The following is a 17158-nucleotide window of genomic DNA, read 5'->3' as shown; positions in this document are numbered from 1 at the left end:
CCAGCCTCGATAATTGCAACACTCAAGATACTCAACTCCCAGGAGTCAATTGTCACCACATCCACATTCAGTTCTAAAACTCAGAGCAGTATGTAACATTTACAAGATTCACTGTAGAAATCCACCAAGACTCTTTATATAGTATCTTCCAAACCCACAGCCATGACAATCTCGAAGGATAAGGGCAGCAGATACATGGGAAAAGCACCATCTGCAAGTTCCCTTCCAAGCCACTCACCATCCAGACTTGGAAATATATCATTGTTCCTTCACAGTCAGCAATCAAAATCATGGACCTCTCTCCCTAACAGTACTGTGAGCGTATCCACACCAAATGGACTGCAGCAGCTCAAGAAGGCAGCTCACCACCATCTTTTCAAGGCCAACTAGATATCAGCAATAAATACTGGCCTAGCCAGTGACATCCAGATTCCACAAATGAATAAAAATCCCCTATGGAAGCCAAAATTCAAAATGACTTTTTAAAAGAGTAAGTCTGTCCTCTGGAGCCCATTAAAGAGAGAGGCAGCTATTTTCCATGATGAATGAGGGGCGTACTGTTTTGCCACTGGCTGCAAATTCTCAGCAAATTTCTTTTATTATTAGAAAAAGAATGTGGAAACTAAAGTGGATAGTTCCTGCAAATAGGCGTAATGATCACAATGATACAAAAAGGAAGGGTCACCAGACCCGAATTGTTAATTTTGATTTCTTATCAAAGATGCTGCCAGACCTGCTGAGCTTTTCCAGCAATTCTATTTTTGAACCTAAGTAGCTAGCAATGCTCAAAGCTCTCCTGCATGGCTTAAAGTTAGTCTGCAACTCTTAAAGGGAGAGATATTATCTTTTGAGAACTTTCTGGGTTTCAAAGTTGAAGGGCTATGATTTGGTTTACAATGAGGAATGACAAAACAGAAGGAGAGCAGATTCCAAGGTCTTTCAACGTTGCATTGGAGATCAAGGTCAAAGATGTGAACATGAAAGAGTTGTCCAATATTTGTAGTTGGTGGGGAGGGGAGAGGACAGCCCTTGACACCCAGTTATAAGGAAGTGTCATCAGCAGGTAGTCATGGACGTCAAAGCAAAGAGTCAAGACTCAAGAATCTGAATGCAATGCCACAAGAAGTTGAATGATCGCACACAATTGATAAAGGTTAGTGACTGCAACATTAAATGCCATTCCTACCAATTGTACTCATAGCTTCAGTCATTTATCAAAACATCCCAATTCCACCATTCACCTATCAACAATCTCCAATCAGTCCTCATATACAAACTTTAATTGTTTTTCACTTCAAACTGACACGTTTACCATGCTACAAGCTCCAATCCCACCCTCATAGTTTTAGCCAAGAAAACCAAATGAGCCAAACAGATTGCACAACACTCACTGACATACTCCCTTCTCACTCACAAAGTAGCACAAACTGGAGGTAAAGAAAGCTAACCGGAGGATGACAGGCTCACCTCCATATCCTAAATTCCATGGAGAAGACCACACTGGTCATTGATGGAATGCTATTCTTATGATAGTGGGTCATTTAAGACTTTGGGTGGTCATCTCATCACATCTTCAAATTGTTCAAGCCTGTGGTCAGGATTATGAGCCATGGCCATCTACCGAACCAGGAGATTTTGGTGGTGACGGTTGAAGAGCTAGAACCTTGAGTAACAACAGTTGCTCACAGATGGATTGTCCTTCAGGTTGAGAGTACTGTACTAAACATCACTCTCTCCTTGATGTTTCACCATTACCTGAGAGCAGAAAAAAACATAAGCAATGTGTTGTGGAGGTTTGCTATCCCTTAAGCATATGAGGAAGGCAACAAGAAACCACCTTAGGTATTCTTTTCTCTCGTTATACTGAAATTGAAAATGGGAAGCTCCAATGAGCAAATGAAGAGGAAAGCTCAAGACCATGAGAAATGAGCAGAGGATCTGGGGCCGATCACTTCTACACATTACCAAAGTCACAGCCAGCAACAGGGTTGAAGCTATTGAAGATAATGCTATCCTCATATTTGTTCCTCCGTCTCAAATTGCACACTCGCTTCTAATTTGCAAATGGTAGATGATATAACATGTAATTCTTAGTTCTTCTTCTGCCATCCCCAAACCCCACCCCCACCAACTTCAAAACTCCACAACACATCTCTTGTGTTTTTTTCTGCTCTCAGGTAATGGTGAAACATCAAGGAGAGAGTGATATTTAATGCAGTACTCTTGCTTCATTTCACACTCACAGTCACCAGCTCAAATACAGCCACAGTATTTATCGTAGAGATGAAAATTCAGATTTGTACAATGACAAAGCACAAGGCACCCTGTGAAAGGTTAAGGACAGCATGTCAGTCAGTTGCCAGATGGAAAGGTTCAGCATGGATTCTGCTGGAGAGGATTCCAATGAAGCCTTCACTGAGGCAGCTGTAAAAGAATGCTGACGGATTTCACACCAAGACACTTGGTGCATTTGCAAACCAATCTGAAAGTCTGCAATCAATGTCAAGAAGCAGGGAAGATTCTACCACCAATTTGGCACAACAAATATTGAAGCAATGGAAGTGGTCCCCATCTTCATTCATACACATTTGGTCAACCCTGAGTGGAATCTGATGTATGGTTTTATAGAATACATTTGCAAAACATACACAAGAAGTTCAGATCGCTGTGGATTACAATGTGCAAAGGGACTTGCAAGGGTTTATATCAATCCAGTAGTTTGCCTACCAATATATTACTCAGATTACTGAGGTGCCTCCCAGGGAGAGAGCTCCATGGGTCATGAACCTGCAGTCCTCTCTCAGGGAGACAGTGTTCTTACTCTCAAACCCAGCCATCATCTTGTTGCTGTCTGTCAACCAGCATGCCCAAGCGCTGCGACCCACACCAAGTTGGCACAGCTTGCTAAGGGATGGCAAGGCAGATAGTCTGAGGTCATTCTGCAAGATGATCTGCCGTTAATAGTCTTCTACCAGCCCTGCTCACCCTGTATTGGGGCACCTAGAGCAGAGAATTGTGCATGAAAAATGAGCACAAAGTAAATTTGCAAGGGTGATTAGTTGAATTTTGTCATCAGTGTGGCATGATATCATTCATCCATTTGATTTGGAACATTTATTTTGGTAATGACTTTTATTTTTGCATTGTAATCAAGTAGATCCTGTCATGCTCAGTAACAGAGGAAAGGTCTTGTTGGTGAATGGGAAACTGTGGTTGTGCCTTCACAGGCGGTCACAACGGAAAGGATTACCAAGATTTCCTCTTCCCTTCTTCAAAATCTCCCGCCTCGTGATTTTCAGCTGCTTGGTGCATAGTTGCTGATAAGGGGTGTTCTCATGCTGGCCCAGTGAGCAACACACAGCTGTCCACCACAAGACATAACATATCTGCAGGCTTCCTCCAGTGTGAACGCTGTAATGGAAGCAATTTTTAAGCAACAGCCTGCACTATCACATTTCACATGGTCATGTGGTATAGTCGCAGTTGCTGATTCTGTAAAGTGGACCACATCGGTGTGCCCTTCCTGCAAGTTAGACATATTCTGGAACTTCAAATGGCAGCATCAGCAGCATCAATCATCCGTACAAATATAATGTCCGATGCAATTTCTCCCACATGTGAATGTGCATTGTGGAGGCCAGTTTGGAACTCTAAGGACACTCATAAAGGCCATGACATAGGCATTAATAAGGCCAATTTCTCACCCATTGAATTCAACATGCAGTTTTCTATTAGCACAAGTTGCAGAAATCAGATGTAGAACCAAAACAGTTTACTGAAATATAAATATAATGCAAAGCAAAACTGCTTACAGAGGAACAAAACCAATGCACTTGAGCAAGAATTATATAGCATCACAATAAAGAACACAAGAACTAGGTAGAGGTGAAAGCAATTCAACCCCTGACCCTACTCTGCAATTTGATACAATCATAGCTGATATCATTTCAGCCTCAACTCTACTTTCCTGCCTTCTCTCCATAACCTTTCAAGCCATTAATAATTTTAAAAATCTCTCTCTTCTTTAAATTTATTCAATTTCCCACCAGCCACTGCACTCTAGGGTAGTGAATTCCACAGCTTCACAACCCTTTGATAAAAGTAATTTCTCCTTATCCCTGTTTTCAATCTGCTACCCCTTCTCCTAAAACTATGGCCTCTCATTCTAGATTCCCCTACAAGGAAACAACACCCTTTCTACATCCACTTTGTCAATCCCCTTTAGCATCTTACATACCTCAATTAGATCTCCTTTCATTTTTCCAAACTGCAGACAGGATAGGCTAAAACTGCTCAATCTCTCTTTATAAGACAAACACCTTATCTCTGGAATCAAATTCGTGAGCATACTCTGAACTACCTCCAATACAACTACATCCCTCCTCAAGTAAGGGGATCAAAATTGTCTGCAACACTCAAGGTACAGTCTCAGTAATGCCTAGTACAAATGCAAATGCAGCAACACTCCCCATTATAGAAACGTAATCTCAAATGGTTTAAACATATGCTAGTATCCCAGCAATCACAGGCAAAAATAATTTTGCAACACATAAAAATCTTTACTTCCCTTTAGAAGCAAACAGGTGCCAATAAGTGTGTGACAGCAACAAATTATCAAGCAAAAACCCTGAAGAACTGTAGATGCTGAATATCTGAAACAAAAACAGAAATTGCTGGAAAATCTCAACAGATCTGGCAGGATCTGTGGGGAGAAATTAGAGTTAATATGTGGACCCAAAACATCAATTTCTCTCCACAGATGCTGCCAGACCTGCTGAAATGATCAAGCAGCCTGTTTAACTAAACGGATTTTATGGATGCTACTGATATAAAAAGAAAAAACGTTTGATGGATGTGTTCAAAGAGAGCTTGGTGCTTATTGATACTAATTGGTTAAAATAACAGAAGTACTTAACATTTGCACTGAAACTTATGTTAAATAAATTTCTACCATCAGTCTTTTATTAATGAACAAAAGATACTGAAATTTAAAACATTTAATTCTGATTTTCAAGGCATTTCAGGAAACATTATTTAACAATTTACCATTTTAAACATTATATTGATTTAATCTCAAAATGCTTAACTACCTTAGAGCACAAAGATACATAATGCTGTCACTAACTTTCTGTAACTCATAACTTATTTTACATGCCACTTGCACAAGTCAAGTAGTCCAAATATGGATTGTCACCTTTACATTCCAAATCCCAAATGATGTGCAATGTTTCCTCATACGCCCAAAACATGGATGTCTATCTGAATGGAAATTTAAACGTTATTTCTATTTTCTCAAGGCTAAAAATCATCTTTAGCGTAAAAAAGTGAATCCTGACATTTTTTAAAAACTTGCTCATGGGATGTGGGTATTCCCTGGATAGGCCATTATTTATTGTCCATCTCCATTTGCCCTTGAAAAGGTGGTGGTGTACAGTCTTCTTGAACCACTGCTGTCTAGAGGTAGGTACACTCACAGCACCATGAGAAAGGGAGTTCCCTTCGACCCAATGGCAGTGCAATAAATAACTATGATATATTTCCAAGTCAGAATAATTTGTGGCTTGGAGTGGAACTCGTAAGTGGTAGTATTCCCAAGCATCTGCTGCCTAATACGTGAAGGTGGTCGAGCTTGCAGGTTTGGAAAGCGTCATTAAAAGTTGCTGCAGTGCATCTTGTAAACATTACACACTGTTGCCACTGTGTATTGATGATGAAGAGAATAAATATTGAAGGTGGTGTTTTGACCTGAATGGTGTTGAGTTTCTTTACTATTGTTGCAGCCACACTCATACAGCAAGTTTTTTTTTAATTCATTCATGGGATGAGGGCATTGCTAGCTAGGCAGCATTCATTGCCCATCCCTAATTGCCCAGAGGGAGTTAAGAGTCAACCACATTGCTGTGGGTCTGGAGTCAGATGTAGGCCAGGCCAGAGAAGGATGGCAGTTTCCTTTCCTAAAGGACATTTTCTGACAATTGACAATGGATTCATGGCCATCATTAGATTCTTAATTCCAGATATTTATTGAATTCAAATTTCACCAGCTGCCGTGGTGGGATTTGAACCCAGGTCCCAAGAATGTTATCTGGATTTCTGGATTAACGGTCCAGCAATAACACCACTGGGCCATCGCCTCGCCCAAAGGAAGGTGTGTGCATCTGATGTGTGCTTTGTAGACTGTAGACAGGCTTTGGGGAGTTTCTCACTGCAGGATTCCTAGCCTCTGGCCTACTCTTGTAGCCACATATTTATATGGCTGGTCCAGTTCCATTTCCGATCAGTGCCAACCTCCAGGATGTTGACGGTGGGAGATTCAGTGATGGTTATGGAATTGAATAGAATGGGAAAATAATTAGATTCTCTCCTGTTTGAGATGAACATTATTTCACACAAGAGCCAGATAATGTTATTTAAAGCATAGAACACTATATCACAGGTCATTCGGTTTACCATGACTGCACCAATCATATTGCCATTCTAAACTAATCCTATCTACCTGAACATGGTCCATATCCTTTTAATTCCTGCCTGTTCATATGTCTATCTAAATGCTTCTTAAATGTTTCTATCATATCTGCTTCTATCACCTCCCCTGGGAGCGCATTCCAGGCACCTTTTGAATTTTCCCCTTCTCACCTTAAACAATGCCCCCTTTAATTTGACATGTCCACACTGGAAAAAACACTCCGATTAACAACTCTATCCATGCATTTCATAATTTTTAATACTTCTATCAGGTTGCCCCTCAGCCACTGATCTCAAGCAAAAACAATCTAATTTTGGCCAACCTTGCTACAGTGATTGCAATGGAGGTCAGCCAGGTGGATCTCGTAAAATATGAATTTCCTGATTGGGGCTGTTAACATGGTTCAATCAGGGAGTCCTAGCTGACAGATATAAGCAGGAGTGCCAGGGGTACTGTTCACTCTAGAAGCCAGATCTGAGCTAGCTGGTCAATGTCATGTACTATGCAAGTGTAAATAAAGGGTGATTTGGTGGTGGGATACCTGCCTTCTTGGTGTTATTTCACTCTTCTTATATCTAATACGCTCCAATCCAGGCAATATCTTGGTAAACTTCTTTGTCACCCTCTCCAAAGCCTCCACATCCATCCTGTAGGGTGGTGACCAGAAGTGCGCACAGTAATCCAAACATGGCCTAACTAAAGTTTTATACAGCTGCAACATGACATGCTAACTTCTATACTTAATGCCCGGACCAATGAAGGGAAGCACGCTGTATGCATTCTTTACCACCTAACCACTTGTGTTGCCACTGTCAACTTGTACCCCAAGATCTCTCTGTATATTAATGTTCTTAAGGGTTCTGCCATTTATTGTATACTTTCCTATTGCATTAGTCCTCCCAAAATGCATCAGCTCACACTTGTCCAGATTAAACTCCGTAAATCAATTCTTCACCCAATTTTCCAACTGATCTATATCCTGCTGTATCCTTTGACAACCTTCCTCACAATCCACAACTACACCAACTTTCATGTTGTTTGTAAACTTACCATTCAGACTACCTACATTTACATCCAAATCATTTATATATACAGGGAGTTCTGCTATGACGTGATAGATGCAGTCCTGTGAAATGACATGTTATAGAAAATCTATAGAAATGCTATAGAAATAACGGGGCCTATGTGAGAAGGGGGATGGTTAGGGGCAGACCAACAAAAAAAAACACTCAAAATGACTTAAACATCACTCAAAAGCATTACACAAAGGATAGCGCAGTTTGAACAAATGTTTAATTCACATCTAATAAGGTGATAAATTTACTTTTATTTCATTATCTTGCAAAAATGTCAAGATGACTTGATGAGGGAGGAGGAGGTTTTGAGGCAGCTCTGTTGTTAACGCAGGGGCTGAGGGTTTTCATCATCATCATCACCTTTGGGTGCAGTTTTGTTTGTAGGGTGAGGGTGAAAAATAGTTAATTTAGAAGTGGATGGTTGTAGTTCATTGTCTTCTGACTGTTTCTTGGGGTTGGCTTAAAAAAGACTTCCAACTTTTGCAGCTTTGCACTTTTTCTTTGTTCGTGAAGAAGCAGTTCATAGGGTGTCAAAGATGATCTTACTTCACTAACTGCTATCCTGCTGCGTTCTGCATTGTAGTGCATTGTCCTCTAAGAGCAGCAACTGCTTCTCAATTTCCCTCAGGATAGAAAACAAAACAGAAGCACAAAGCTCTCGTGGTGCTGCATCCTGGATTTCATCTTCTTCATCTCCAGCTTCCATTTCTCTCTCAGCGACAAGTTGATGTAGGTCAGCTGTAGGGAGGTCTTCATTGGGGGACTCAAACAGCTCTTCAACATCCTCACTCTCCACTTCTTCAAATCCAACTTGCTTTGCAAGATCAACACAATGTTGTTTGATTCTTGGGAGCTCCTCTGATGGATCAACACTGTTTAAATCTTGAAATTAGTCTGGGAGAAACTTCCACCAAACTGCATGCAAACAGTCCTTACTGACATCACCTCAGGCCTCCATGATAATGTCAATTGCATTCTTGATGTGAAAGCTCTTCCAAAATTGAAGAACACTGTCCTTATGCCCCTGAGTGCCTACAATCAGCCTCTTAAATATGTGCCATAAATAATAAGCTTTAAAAGCTGGTATTGCACCCTGGCCCATGGGTTGAAGGAGAGAGGTTGTGTTTGGGGTAGAAATAGCACTTTGATGTTTTCAGAAAGCTCACCAATGGTCTGAGGATGGCTTGGCATAAGATCCAGGATGAGGAGAATCTTGAAATCCACATTTTTCCTGAAATACTTTCTAAAGACATCCTCAAAACCATCAACAATAGGGTCAGAAAAAAATGTACCCAGTCATCCAACCTCTTTTGGTTGACCTAAAGGAGATGCCTAGAGTAGACTTAAGGTAACCTTTCATGGCTCACGGATTGGCGGAATGGTACACCACCACAGGTTTAAGCTTTAAGTCTCCACTGGCATTGGCTCCCAGCAGCACAGTCATATGATTTTCGGCTTGTTTTGTTAGATCTTCATAAATTGATCAGGCTTTCTCTTTTGTGGTGGAAAGGGTGGTTGCTCTTCTATCCACACACTTAAAAGCCGCTCCATCTCCTCAAGTTCTTTTGTCCATGAACTCACAGATTTGCTAGCACTCAGATTTGTTCCAACTTGCTCTAATTTTTTCTGCATTGTCTCTAATGGTGTCTAAGGTAGATTACTTCATCCCTGTGGCACAAGCAACATCATATATTCTCTCATTATACTCAAAACGCTTTACAACATCTAGCTTCTCTTCCAGAGTTATATCCTTTCTTTTACGTACACCACTCACAATTTTAATCACCAGGACGCTTCTTGTTATCATTCTTGCCACTTTGTCCTCACACTTTGTGGGTAACATGGCAGAATTATACAGTATGTCTCACATAAAGCATGGGGATCCTTGATGCCAGTGTGTGCACTCTTTTGGCACATGCTCAGGATAAAGCCTATGAACCAATCATGTGATGTCGATGTTGGAATTGCGTTATAGCCAACACAAAGTTCACGTTTTACAAATACCATTCCCCTTTTCGTCAATCACATTTATAGCCAATTTACATTGCCAGAACATGCGTCATAGGAGAACCCCCTGTATTACAACAACAGTGGTCCCAGCAATGATTCCTACGGAGCACCACTAGTCACGGACATCCAGTCAGGAAAAACACCTCTCCACAACTACCCTCTGTCTTCTTTGAACAAGCCAATTTTGCGTCCAACACTGTATGGGTTACAATGGTTTAACTGGATGTAAAATTTATACACATTAGGCAGAAACACAGAAAAGTTACTTCTCAATTTTATGACTCTTACATGATGATCCCTCCTTGAGGTGAGTGAAATGCAGAACAAGTGAGATAAGTTCCAAGTAGTTTGTTCTGGTGCCTTTTAGAGGGGTCTTGTTGTGCAGTGGTTGTGTCCCTACCTCTGCACAAAGAGACCCGGGTTCCAGTTCCACCTGCCTCAGAGCTGTGTCGCAACATCCCTGAACAGGTCAATATCTGGAGCCTTGGGGTTTCAGTCCCACAATGAACTTGAATTCCGTGGAACAAATTTGGAATTAAAAGCTAGTCAAATGGCGACCAAGCAACCAATTTGGATGTTTGTAAACATGCACCTCGTTCATTAATGTTCTTTAGGGAAGGAAATCTGCTGTCCTTACCTGGTCTAATTTACATGTCACTCCAGACCCTCAGCAATGTAGTTGATTCTTAACTGCCCTCTGAAATGACCTAGCTAGCCAGTTAGTTCAGGGGTAAATAGGGATGGGCAATTCATGCCAGCCCAACCAACAATGCCAGCATCCCATGAAATAAGGATATTATTAAATTGCAGAGGATTCAGAAAAGATTTACAAGGATGTTGCTAGGCCTGGAGTGTTTGAGTTGTAAGGAGAGGCTGGATAGGCTAGGACTATTTTCTCTGGAGCTTAGGAGGTTAATGGGTGATCTTATTGAGGTTTATAAAATCATGAGGGGCATTGATAAGGTATTTTTCCCTGGGTAGGGGATTTCAAAACTAGGGGGCATATTTTTAAGGTGAGGGGAGAAAGATTTAAAAGGGACCTGAGGGGCAACTTTTTCATAAAGAGGGTGGCGGATAAGTGAAATGAACTGCCAGAGGAAGTTGTAGATGCAGGTACAGTTACAACATTTAAAAGAAATTTGGACAGGTACATGAATAGGGAAGTTTTAGAGGGATATGGGCCAAACGCAAACAAGTAGGACTAGTTTAGTTTGGGAAAGTTGGTCAGCACGGATGAGTTGGATTGAAGGGTCTGTTTCCGTGTTGCATATAACTCTATAACTCTAAAAAGTTGGCAATCAGCTGAGAAGGAGTGCTGTGAGCTGTAGCTTCTCACTTGGCCATGGCTACACATCAATGGCATTCTAACCCATCAAATTTGTTAAAGCACTCCCCACCCTGTATTGGTCAGTTTGACCCTGGTGAATAACTCGCAGCTGATTGTTAAAAGCAGAAGCCTTGGTTAAAACTGTACTTAATAGCTTATCAAAAATGTTTCTATGCCTTATCCAAAAACTCAATGACATTCCCCACTTGCCCAGAAGAGGGGGGAAACAATCATAATCCTGACTTGACATCACTTTTAAGAGATTTAACTGTGCTTGGACTTAAACCTGCCCCCTCTTGCCTGGGAAAACTCCCCCCACCATTTTCTCTGATAGCGGAAATCCAGAACAAAGAAGTATAATATTCTAATTAGAACAAAGACATTTAAGGCACAAAATTGCAAGCAGATTTTTTTTAAATAGAAAAGGTACTGGTAATCTGAAGCTGGCGTGTTGAATCAATTTAAGTTTTCAGGACTAAAATCAATAGGTTTTTTGTTTAAGTGATATGGGACTAAGATTCAAGATCAGGAGAGAGAGCAACCAATGTTATGAGTGTGCAAAATACTATCTATAGCTTGAAAAATCCGTAATTTGATTATCTTGGAATCAAAGATGGTTGGAACTCTGATCTGGACAAAAGACGATTTGCTACCCCATCTTAAAACAGCTGTCATGAATCAGGCACTTGTGATACAAAGTTCTGAATTTCATTATCAATGATTTGAGAAATACTTTGACAAATACCACATAGAAAGCCAATGGAGAAGATAAAATTTGATTTAAATTTGGTTTAAAGGGAGGAAACAGAGTAAGTATTAAGACCGATTCAGGTAACTGAGAAAATGCCCTATCCCATTTGCTCCCACAGGATCCTGTTCCGGGATCACTCCCGTTTAGTTGGGAAGGCAGGTTATGACAGGACTACAACAGTTTACAGAAAGATACTGATACGTTAAGGAAGTGGGCTAAAAGTTGGCAAATGGAACATAATATGGGAAAATGCAAAGATGTTCATTTTGGAAAGGAGAACAAAAGAACAGAATATTATTTAAATGGAGAAAAAGACAAAGTTGAAACACAAAGGAACTTTGGCGTACTTGTGCATGAAACATAGAAAGCAAGCACACAGGTGCAGCAGATAATCAGAAAGGCTAATGTATTGTCGGCTTTTATTTCAAGAGGGTTGAAGTATAAGAATAGGGAAGTCTTATTGCAACTGTACAAGGTGCTGGTGAGACCACAACTGGAATACTGTTAGCAGTTTTGGTCCCATTTTTTAGGGAAAATACATCCTTTCATTGAGGTAGTTCAGAGAAGGTTCAATAGGATGATTCCTGGTATGGAGTGATTATCTTATGAGCAAAGGCTAAGCAGGTTGGGACTCTACTCATTGAAGTTTAAAAGAATTAGAGGTGATTTCATTGAATCAAATAAGATTCTTAAAGGAAGCTTGACAAGGCACATGCTGAGAGGATGTTTCCCCTCATTGGAGAGTCTAGGACCACAAGGCAAAGTCTCAGAATGGCTAGATGCCAGTTTAAGACTGAGATGAGGAAAACTTTCTGCTCTCGGGGGGTTGTGTAACTTTGGAACTCCTCAACAGATAGATGTGGGGGCAGGTCCATGGGTTTATTTGAGGCTGAAAGAGATAGATTCTTGATCAGTAGAGTCATCAAGGGTCACGGGAAAAGGTAGGAAGGCAGGAGAGTGGACAAAAGGGATGTCAGATCATGGATGAAGATATAAAATAAAGTCAAGAAATTTATGAGAAAAAGGACATACTTAATTTTACAATGAAAATAATGATCATGCCAGCATTTATGACTAAGTTAAATACACAGCTTAAGGAAGTGAGCAAAAGGGGCACAGGTTAAGGATGTGTGTAACTCATTAGGAGGACTCCTCATGGAGGACAAACACTAACATGCATTGCTGCAGTATTGCAATTTCTGTTTAATTTGAGATGTTGATATGTTTAAATTAGACTTGATATTTCAGCACAAATTCTGGACTGACAATTTAATCTTTAAGGGCATGTGTTATTGGCAGAGGTGCTGACTTTTGGGTGAAACACAAGATAACAACTGTCTATTCATGTTGCTAAAACATTCGACATACATTTATTCCTCAAGCAACTCTACCAACAAAAAGTTATTTGCCTCATTATTGTTTGTGCAACCTTGTTATGGTGCAATAGACTGCAAAACAAGTGATTATACTTCAAAGTAGCTCACAAGTTACAAAATACTTTGGGACACCTTATAGATGTGAAAAGCACGATAACTAAATTAAAACTAAATTTCAACTAAATTAAAATTGCATTATACTTTATTGACTAATCTGAATCTAATGTATCAGTTGCTTAATATGAAATTGCAAGTCTGAACCTGTCATCAGTAATTTTATTATTGTGAGACATTTTGCGCAGTTTATTGATTATAACTTGAAAAGCAAAATTCATTTTGTAGTAGAAATGCGAAGTGTACATTGTATTTTACGTACATAGGTGGTTATATAGACGATGCACCATTACTGGAGATGTATATTATATTACATTTCTGCTACAAACAAGTTTACTTTTTGGTGTATGCTATTGTTGAGGACTTGCTGATGACTATACTTGTGGAAGTAGAAAACACAAACAAAAATTCTAAAACTTAAAATTCAACACTTATAATGCGCTCATATCAATCACTGCTGCATTCTTAATAATCAAATAAGCTTATGAAAACAAGTCAGTTTTTTGACAAACATCTGCTTTCAAAAAGTTGCTGCCATCTCCAAATTAAACAGTAGAACTCAATAGGAAAAATGTAAGCATACGTTTTACAGTTTAAAAAAATAACCAACAGACATTAAGAAAAAGAGGGGAAAAAAAGGAAGGAAAGAAACAGCAAGGTAATGTTGTTTAAAACTTTCTTTCAATGAAACTTGCATTTTCTGTCAGGCTGATGCTGAAATTATGGCTACATCAAATATTTGTTATTTTTGTTATAATTTTATTTCCTCACTAAAGAGACAGTTTTCTGGTCTTCCAGACAACATAAGGATTAACAAATTAGATATAGAGGAAAAGGATGAGTAACAATTCAGATCAAATGTTTCTTAAACCAATACAAATCCATTTGCCCATATCAACTTTAAGCCATGTACAAGGTAGGATTGCTGATTATACCACACAACAGGAAGCAAATGCACAATGTCATGTATTATGGAAGCATATAGACTCAAAACGTCTTAAATTGAAACTTGGTCCGTGCCTATATCACAGTACAATTGGTCTCAATGCTGCCAGGTTAGCAAAGATAGGAGACAGAACATCAGATAGGGGTTCTTCCTGGTCTCTGTCCAGTTTCCCCTGCTGAAAAATGCACTTATGCTAGTCAGGATCATCATATAAAACAGCTTACCAGCACCATTCATTGCAGTTAAATCAATAAGTAATTGTATAGAGGACCACAGAATTGCATCATTAGCGAAACCATACTTCTGTAGAAGAACACTTTAAAAAGAAATTGAGAGTCAGAAGAAAACCTTAAGGAGCTGAGGCACAAAAGTCACCTTAAGGCACCAGTGTATGCTAACCTAAATGAACATTTATTAACTGAACTCAGCTTTATGATCAGATTTTTAAATGTCCTACAGGCTTTTAGTTTACAGCAAACACAATTTTCAGCAAGCAGAGACAAAACCAGTTAGATTGAGCAAGACCCTTATGAATATTTTTTTTTAAAATTCAGAAACAGAAGATTTTATCTTGCCTTGAAAATTACATTGTTGTTACTCAACTAACCTGGAGATTAAATGAGAAAGAGACACGTAAAGAATATGCATTCCAAAAAAAAGATTTGCAGCATCTCTATGAACAGGATTCATCAACCTTGTACCAAGTCTATTAGCAAATCTGTAAAGTGCCTTAATTGTACGTCGAGGAAATATTTACTCTATTTGAATGAATTTTCATTTTGCAATTTTATTGCAGTTGAACATTTTAAACATTGCATGACCTGAAATAAATGATGCACGATAAAAATGGAGGATGGTACATCAAAAAGAATGGGAATGCTGTCAATAAAATCCAGAGAATAGACAGCTACAAACCTAACAGTCAAGTTCTTCCTTCAAACAGTTAGATATGACCTTCTATAACATTTTCTTAAAATGCCTAATTTTAAAGGTATTTAAATTTGTTTAAAAATTTATCCTTACTAAGGATTAGCAATGTAAAAGCACACATGGACAAAAAAAATGCAAAATTATAAGCAGAAAAAGACCAATTGGTAACTTGGGCAAGTGTCAATTTCAGGGAGTCTTATGGAATGTGATACTCTCAGTGAGCTTTGGTGAGTTATAGAGACATACAAGACAGAAACAGACCCTTCAGTCCAATTGGTCCGTGCCGACCATAATCCCAAACTAAACTAGTCCCACCTGCCTATGCTTGGCCCATATCCTCCCAAACATTTCTTATTCATGTATTTATTGAAATGACTTTTAAAAGTTGTAACTGTACCCGCAGCTACCACTTCCACTGGAAGTTCATTACACACCTGAACCACACACTGCAAAAAAAAAATTGGCTCTCATGTCATTTTTAAATCTTTCTCCTCTTGCCTTAAAAATGTGTCCCCTAGTCTTGAAATCCCCACTCTAGGAAAAAGATACCTGCCCATTCACCTTATCTATACTCCTCATGATTTTATAAACCTCTATAAGGTCACTCCTCAACCTCCTACGCTCCAACAGAATAAGTCCCAGCCTATCCAACCTCAGAATATAGCATTGGATAAGGAAACTAAGTACATATCATGTCTCCACTCTCACTCTATCTGGCGCTTACCGGTAGCAGAAGTGCTCGCCGCTGCTTGAATCTTCCCGATTTCCTACGGCCAGCTCTGTATTTAAGTCCCAGCTAAGCAACAGTTCAGATGCTGCAAGCCATAAATTGGACCTCATAGTAGTTCCAATGGGTGAAGAATTGTTAAGGAGAAGGCTAATAGAGGAAATTTGGCAGCTTGCTTTACTAACAAAGACGTAGAGGTCCTGGTGGATGGGATGGTAGACAGAGAGGCCTCTTTCTTCAGGACAGTCAGGGAGACCACTGTAACCAGCCTGGTTCCAAGTTGCAATCCAGGTAAGTGCAGTCCAGAAGGAGGCCCAGTAATGCAGGAAGGTTAGTAAACTTCTGCACTCTGCAACAGTGAGTGCCACCATCTTCTGTCTGCAACTCGATTGACCATACATCAAGGCTTATGATCTCCCATTCCTACTGTTGCATGCAGTGTCTTTCCTTAATCCCTCACCCATGCCATTCCCCCCAGACTCCTAAATCTTCCTGCCCTTTCTGCTTCCAAGTCACTCACCTGCGACAATTCACCACCAGGTTCACTGAGGAAGAAATGCCAGGATGCCAGCACACAGAAGACTGATAGAGACCACTCTGTCCAGCCCAAACAGAAGAGAACATCATGGTTTCAACCATTAACCACATAATTCAAATGCATAAACAGACACAGAAGCAGTAAGCAATTTGTCAGAAATGCTCATTAAACTTGATCGAAGGTTAGAGAAGCCCACCAATGAAACTTGTACCATGCAAGCTCCAGCATACATGCATCAGGCTATCTCCACAGTGAGGCTTGCGGCTGCTATGGTAAGCCAAGTCCAGCAAAATGCTCAGTGGCTGCTGGAGATCCACACAGACCTACATTACATAACTTTAGCCATTGGTGGACAACATCAATGACAAAGCATCGAGGGGACAAGGATCATTGATCTCAGTCCAAGTAACCCTTCCTCACAAGGAGACAGAGTGGTACCAGTTGGAAGAACATCTTTATATGTTGAGTTGTACCTCCTCTCTTTCACAGTTATTGTCCCCTCTGCATCCCAGCATGTTGCCTCCAATCCCACAACTGACTTCTCCAAATTGCCCACCAGAACAGTGGCCCCTGAAAACCCCTTTGGTCTTCAGTGAGTAGACTTGAAACAACAACAAAGACTAATAACTGCTCAGAATCCTGAATAATATGTATGCATCTCCCAAACTTACTTAATACTCATCATTCACAGACAGGTAGTACTGAACCTACAGGACAGGCAGCCAATTAATTAACTGTCCTTTAGCAGTCAATTTGTGTATACCAACGTCAGGCAAACTGCAAGAGATAAACAATTCTCTCATTATTGCAGAGATAGTAGGAACTGCCGATGCTGGAGAATCTGAGACAACAAGGTGTACAGCTGGATGAACACAGCAGGACAAGCAGCATCAGAGG

At 40.0% G+C, this 17158-nt stretch overlaps 1 protein-coding gene across 2 annotated transcripts in view; it reads right to left on the bottom strand.

Moving 5' to 3' along the window:
• cmss1 (cms1 ribosomal small subunit homolog) overlaps nucleotides 1-17158 on the bottom strand; it is a 323921-nt gene that overhangs the window by 277459 nt on the left and 29304 nt on the right. The gene's annotated exons all lie outside the window — the stretch shown is intronic.

The sequence above is a fragment of the Rhincodon typus genome, chromosome 11 (genome assembly GCF_021869965.1).
Source record: "Rhincodon typus isolate 14 chromosome 11, sRhiTyp1.1, whole genome shotgun sequence".
Lineage (NCBI taxonomy): Eukaryota > Metazoa > Chordata > Chondrichthyes > Orectolobiformes > Rhincodontidae > Rhincodon > Rhincodon typus.
Note: the sequence above shows the minus strand (reverse complement) of the source record. Positions and strands in the feature narration are given on the sequence as shown.